This window comes from Trachurus trachurus, assembly GCF_905171665.1.
Source record: "Trachurus trachurus genome assembly, chromosome: 21".
NCBI classification, from domain to species: domain Eukaryota; kingdom Metazoa; phylum Chordata; class Actinopteri; order Carangiformes; family Carangidae; genus Trachurus; species Trachurus trachurus.
Window position 1 is genome coordinate 34,198,114 of NC_139899.1, and position 6,578 is coordinate 34,204,691.

The following is a 6,578-nucleotide window of genomic DNA, read 5'->3' on the forward strand; positions in this document are numbered from 1 at the left end:
GAAAAACACTTTAAAAAGGCTCAAGCCTAGGATTAAGAAAAGGACAAGGACATAACATTTCTAAAAAGGCCAGAGATCTATGTCTGTGAGTAAATAAAATCTAAGAATAAATAGGTGTAAAGTGCCAAGTGCTACTGAGGTGGGTGCGTGTTGTGTTGCCATTTTTCAGAAATTTCGAAAAAGTGCAATTGCTATTTGCGGGTGTTTCCATTGAAAGGTGTTTGGCGAATGAGCCATAATTTAGTCTGTCTCGCGATATCCCATAATTCTCACTTCACTTTGAGGAAGATGGACGTAAGCGTCTTGCGTTTCCATGGTGACGGCAGAGCGATCTCAGCTGCCTACAGCTGCTTCTGTTATTGTTTTTAACAAAGACGAAGGCAGCTCTTGATTGCTGAAAGACAAAGCCTGTGTGGCGCCGGCAGCGGTGATGAGGTGGTTGTGTCCACACAGCCTCACTGGTTTATGTGACTTAAGGTGACATGTCGGCACAGGAGGGAGTGGAGCGTGGATGCGAGCTAAATCTCCTTCAACCATGCACGGAAAAGGGGAATGATAAAGGTTTTTCTAATTTATTGAGAAACAATGCCCAGGTCAGCAATGCATGACAACAAACATGTGGTTCATTCGTCCCCTCCAGTCACATAAACCAACACAGCGTGGACACACACAACTCCGGTGACGCCGGTGACGTGTAAATGCGAAAAAAGTGTTTCCATTACACTTTTGCGATACACGTTTGTATCGATACGTCTCAAAAACCACCTCATAAGAGTGTAAAAATGTTTCAGCAGTATTTGAGAGTTTTGTTTTAGAAATGTAGGTGTTTCCATTACCAGTTTTTTATTGCGATATTGAGGTTTTGCGCATTTGTAGGGTTAATGGAAACGCACCTATTGATGCTGTGTTGTGCGCACGCATGTGTGTGTGTGTGTGCGCGTGTGTGACTAATGAATTAATTGCAGTCCATCATTAAAGCTAGCCTGACTCTCGCCAGACCCTTGTAGTTCCGCAAAGCTACGCTGAGCTCCACACAAGGGTCTGGGACTGCTCCATAGGCGATTCATTTCAGAAGGCGGGGCCTTGTAAAAAAATCTTGTATGTGATTGGATAAACCACTTGTCCGTTAGGCATCCTTGCCACCAATAAATGCCTTCAAAACCGTTCTCTGTTCATCTTTCAAAGAATTAACATTCGATAGATTCGACAAAACAGTTGAAATAGCAGAATCAATGCCAACGCACGACTCACTCACTGCGAGCCGCCATTGTTGTTTGACTCAAACAGTCGCTTCAGCGCTACGTCACACCTCAGAAAGTCCCGCCCGGCGATCCTGATTGGTTCATTATTTTTTGCTCCGGGGAAGAAGTTTGCATTGGCCTCGAGTCCAGACCCTTGTGTGAAGCTGAGCGTAGCGCCTCTGGTGGAGCTTTGCAGAACTACAAGGGTCTGGCGAGAGCCAGGCTACATTAAAGCTGCTGCAGACGCAGGATTAACTGACTCTACAGTCAGAGGAAACTGTCCTCATATAGACCTGAACTCCTCTGTGTGTGTGTGTGTGTGTGTGTGCGTGGCTGTGCGTGTGTGCGTGTGTGTGTCTGTGTGTGTGAGTGTGTGTGTGTGTGATGCTAATTGGCTGGTCCTGTGAGCGACAGAAGGGAAGGTGTTTAAAATGCAGAGAGCAGTCACGGCTGGAGGAATGTAGCTACAACACACACACACACACACACACACACACACAGTCTCTCTCTCTTTCACCATCTGGTCATTTCCTGTGAGTCAGCTCCGTCGCCGGCTCCAGGCTCCATCACACACACACACACAGACCTGTGACATTTAAAATGTGAAGCCCCTGAGGTGTGTGTGTGTGTGTGTGTGCCTGTGTGTGTCTGTGTGTGTCTGTGTGTGTGACAGATAAATAAACACTGAGCGTTAAATCCTGTTAGAATCTTTTCTGTTTGTGATTAAACCAATTTATTGTTTTTATTCAGTTCGCAAACAAATTAAGGACAATAAATATTCACACGTATTAAACATGAGATATTAAATATATAATAGAATAAAACATCCTGCAGACTGAGGACGTTTGACTGCACATCTCCACCACTGCAGCGTTACAACAGAATTGAATCAATGCAACACTCTAACTACGCCAACAAGCCAGTCTTCTGATTTGTTTCCTATGTCCGTCTGAAGTGACTCATATCTGAAATCTGCATTTACACCTGGTACTGCCAGGGAACAGGGCTGCCCGATAAATCGTATAATAAACACATCGCAGAAGGTTTCCTGAAATGTGAAATGTGAGTAAGGGTGCGTTCACGTCAGCCTTGTTTAGTCTTATCAAAGGGACAACGAGGAGTTTTGTTAAAGCGAAGTGTTTCCTCACTACATTTATGAGCCTCCGCACCGTGAAATTCTTTGACCGGCGCAAGACAGACTCATGTTTTCATTCATCAAGAATTAAAGTCAGAGGTTGGAAGACAATCACATACCGTCGTAGTTCCCACCATAAACGGAGATTCATACGGCGGCGTTATTCTCATTACTCGCCGCGAAACCGAAAGTAAAGAAACGCTGGTCGACTCGCCCAGCATTTCCACCACCACTAATAATAACACAATAACCATAGAGACAAAACCATAGATTTATCTAAAATGGACCATTAACAAGTGGTAACGTAGATTCATCCACATTAATATGAGACTTTTTTATTGTCCCGCAATTTTTCATTCTGCCGATGGAGAAACTCCTCGTTGTCCCTTTAAACCGAACCGTGGAGCGTTTGCCCCTCGGTGCAGTTGGTTTGGATCGGGGTGAATGCTGGCCGCAAACTCTGGTGCGGACCAAACAACCGCTCCCTGGTCCGCGTGGTCTCAGTCCGCTACCAAGCGAACTCAGAGCGGATTATTTCTGGTGAGCAAGAAGCACACCGTTTTACGCCTCATTTCAGGTTTTGGCAGTGGTAAAAGTTAGCAACCAGCAGCTGATATAACATAATTGATCCTTTATGGTCTACCAGCCTAAACAGTTTGACCAATAACAGAAGGGCGTTGCGGCCACGTGAGTTGTGTTTACAGATTTTGGACCGTTTGAGTTTGGCCTTTGTGAACGCAAACCGGACCGACTCAAAATTGAAACAATGTATAATTTTTTGCGTTGGTTTGGAACAAAAAACTGACCTCTAGTTGTCTGTCTATCTGTTCAGACGTATTGGCGGATATCCAATTTCTTTCTGATTTATTTCCACATATAACGATGACGGGGCCTGAATCCGATCTGACGATATCCGATTCCATGCGTTTTTTTCCCCCCGTTGACACGTTTATGTTACAGATCCGATCTGTGCCACTTGAACCATGCACTGTCCACACAGGCCCCTCCTCTTTGACCATATTTGGATAATTATCTGGTAGTTAGGGGGCGGAGTCACAGAGGTGGCGTCCATCTTTATAAAGAGGCTCTGGCGGTCGTCATCAGTCACAGACACTAGAGGCAGCTCCTGTTTCAAATGGACTTTCTTTTATTTCTTTTTTTTTTTTAATACTTCTGACTATATTGAACCCCCCTCGCCCCCTCACCCCCCTCCCCCGTCTGCTGCCTCTCAGGCTTTAAGTGGATTAAATGGATTCGAAACATGAGCCACAGCCGCTCTAATAGCAGCGCTTGAATTTTAAGCGATTCACGGAGGATTGATTCAGAGACTAAAGAGCTGCAGAGCTGAAACTGAGACGACGCTGCCGCTCCGACCGACCGCCGACCAGCTGCTGCATCATCACTGTCAATGGAACTGATTAAAGGGATAGTTCACCCAAAATTCAAATTTCTCTCATTATCTCCTCCCCCTCATGTGGACTAAGAGCTGGGAGAAGTTTCAGAGTCCTCCGTGGCTTCTCTGAGTTACGGGGGGGTCGACGCAGCAGTATTTGTCCATATAATGGTTGTGAATGGTGCTCACTATTCTTCGTCCAAAAAGACACACCAAAAAACATCCAAATACCTCCATGCTGCTCGTATGTAATGTCCGTCTTGTATTGAAGCCCCGACATGAGAAATTGTCCCGAAAAAAATGTAATAAGTCTATATTTCAAGCTTGTTTGTAGCAGAAGCTCCTCTTCCCAGTTCATCCAAATTTGACGGACCGGGAAGAGGAGCTTCAAGAAGCTTGCGCTACAAACAAGCTTGAAATATAGACTTATTTAATTTTTTTCGGAACAATTTCGCATTTTGGGGCTTCAATACAAGACGGACATTACATACGAGCAGCATGGAGGTATTTGGATGTTTTTTGGTGTGTCTTTTTGTTACAAAGACAGTTGGTATCCATTTGCAAACGTCATATGGACATGCACTGCTACGCCGAGACCCCCTGTAACTCAGAGAAGCCACGGAGGACTCTGAAACTTCTCCCAGCCCTTAGTCCACATGAGGGGGAGGAGATCATGAGTTGAAATTTGAGTTCAGGAGTTAATTTCCATCCGTAGTTGTGTTCTGTCTCCAGATTGATGTTGGACCTGGACGTCGTCGTCAGTCAAAGGAGAAAATGAGTGTTTAGTTTGTGAGCTGGGCCTCGGTCAGCTGCTAATTACCACTTGTCTGCGGCTGCCGAGGCCTTTTCACGGCTCATTCTGGTTCTGATTACGAGTCGTAGAGCCTGACGAAGAGATAATGAGACTGAAAACAAACAGTGACGTGAACGTTCACAGAGAAACTGCAGCTGCTCAACCAAAGATATTCAGTAAAGATCCTCCATGAGAGGCTCCAATGATAGAAACGGTAGGCTGTAGGTAGATGAAAGTGAGATGTTTATATTTTCTTATGATAACATTACATATTTACACTACTAACAGTCATATTCAGCCTGAGAAAAATAATTTAAATCATTTCCACGGGAGTTCGCGGCCGTTTGTTTGACGTTGGCGAGAGTGTGTCGTAGAGACAGAGACAGGTCTGGAACAAAGTGGATTTTCTCCTGATGTGTCCGTCTGAAAGTTGTCCATTTTGGTGTCAAACTGTTCAGAAGAGATGTGGCTTGTGGAAAATGAGTCCAACATTTACTTCAGTGACTGTGGGGAGAAAGGACAGACCATAATCTGTGTTCACGTTAAATTGTCCCATTGGAGTCAATACACTCTATGCTGCCTCTGGTCTCCCTAAAGGGGCGTGGCCGAGCAGAAGCCTAGTGACATCATACAGGAAGCTGACTCCTCATTGGTTTATAAACCGTCTTTGGTTCTGCTGCGTCGCTAACGTTACGTAGCATCAGCAGCTGTTTACCGACCAAACCAGAGGAAACATCTGGTCAACATCAGGCTCGTGTATCCAGATGTGGAGACAAACATCACATCTGATCCAAACATCCCTCTTCAGAACAGCTGGTTACAAGGCCTGTCCCTTTAAAGGGACAGTTCAACATTTAGTTAGATCCTCCTTTCACCATAACCCCTATAGTCATAGCAGTAGGTTCATCACCTTTAATTATCGGTGCATGTTGTTTTGAGATGGGCGGAGCAGAGACGTGAGCTGCTCAGTGAACACAATGGAGGTGAACGGTCCAGGTCAACCTGTCCCTCATCAAACTCATCAAATACACAATCCAACAACTGCACATTCACCACGCTATGAGATAATAACACAACGTCACCAGACAGAGTTGTTTTAGAGGGAAATTCATGTAAAACCACTGATGCGTGTTGCCTTCAGGGACAGTTTTTCATCAAGCAGTCTCTGTATTTCCCTCTAAAACAACTCTGTGTGGTAACGTTCCGATATTGTTAGATATTTATTTGCTCATGTTAATCGTCATGCTGCTCATTTCACATAACGATTTGGTCAATCATGTAACATTAGAGACAGAGTTGTTTTAGAGGCAAATGCAGCCGGAACTACATTCAGACACGGCTGCTGGGATGAGGGATTTAAAGAGATAAGTTCACCCAAAAGTCCTCCGTGGCTTCTCTGAGTTACAGGGGGTCTCGGCGTAGCAGTGCATGTCCATATGACGGTTGCAAATGGATACCAACTGTCTTCGTAACAAAAAGACACACCACAAAACATCCAAATACCTCCATGCTGCTCGTATGTAATGTCCGTCTTTGTCCCGAAAAAAATTAAATAAGTGTATATTTCAAGCTTGTTTTGTAGCGGAAGCTTCTCGAAGCTCCTCTTCCCAGTTCGTCCAAATTTGACGAAAATGACTGAGATTGATTCTCAGCATGTACAGGTCCCCATTTCAAATGACAAATCAAAACGTTATGTGCAGTAAGAGTATTTTTTCTTACTAAAACCCCTAAAAAGATCATGTTTGTTTTTGTGTTTTTCTTTATTTTAACTGCTAATACTTCCGTACCATTTGCAATAATCATTTACCAGATGTTACAAATTCAAGTTGGCAAAGCATTTAGAAATAGGGCATTTTTCTATTTTCTGACCATTTTATAGCCATAATAACAATAATATAATGTTTTAGCCTCAGCAGGTGAAGGGTTAAAGGTGTTTACGTGTTTCCCACCCTCTGAGGCGACAGTGAAGGCAGCAGCTGTGATGAGCTCTGTAAAGCTGCCAACCTGTTTTCTCTT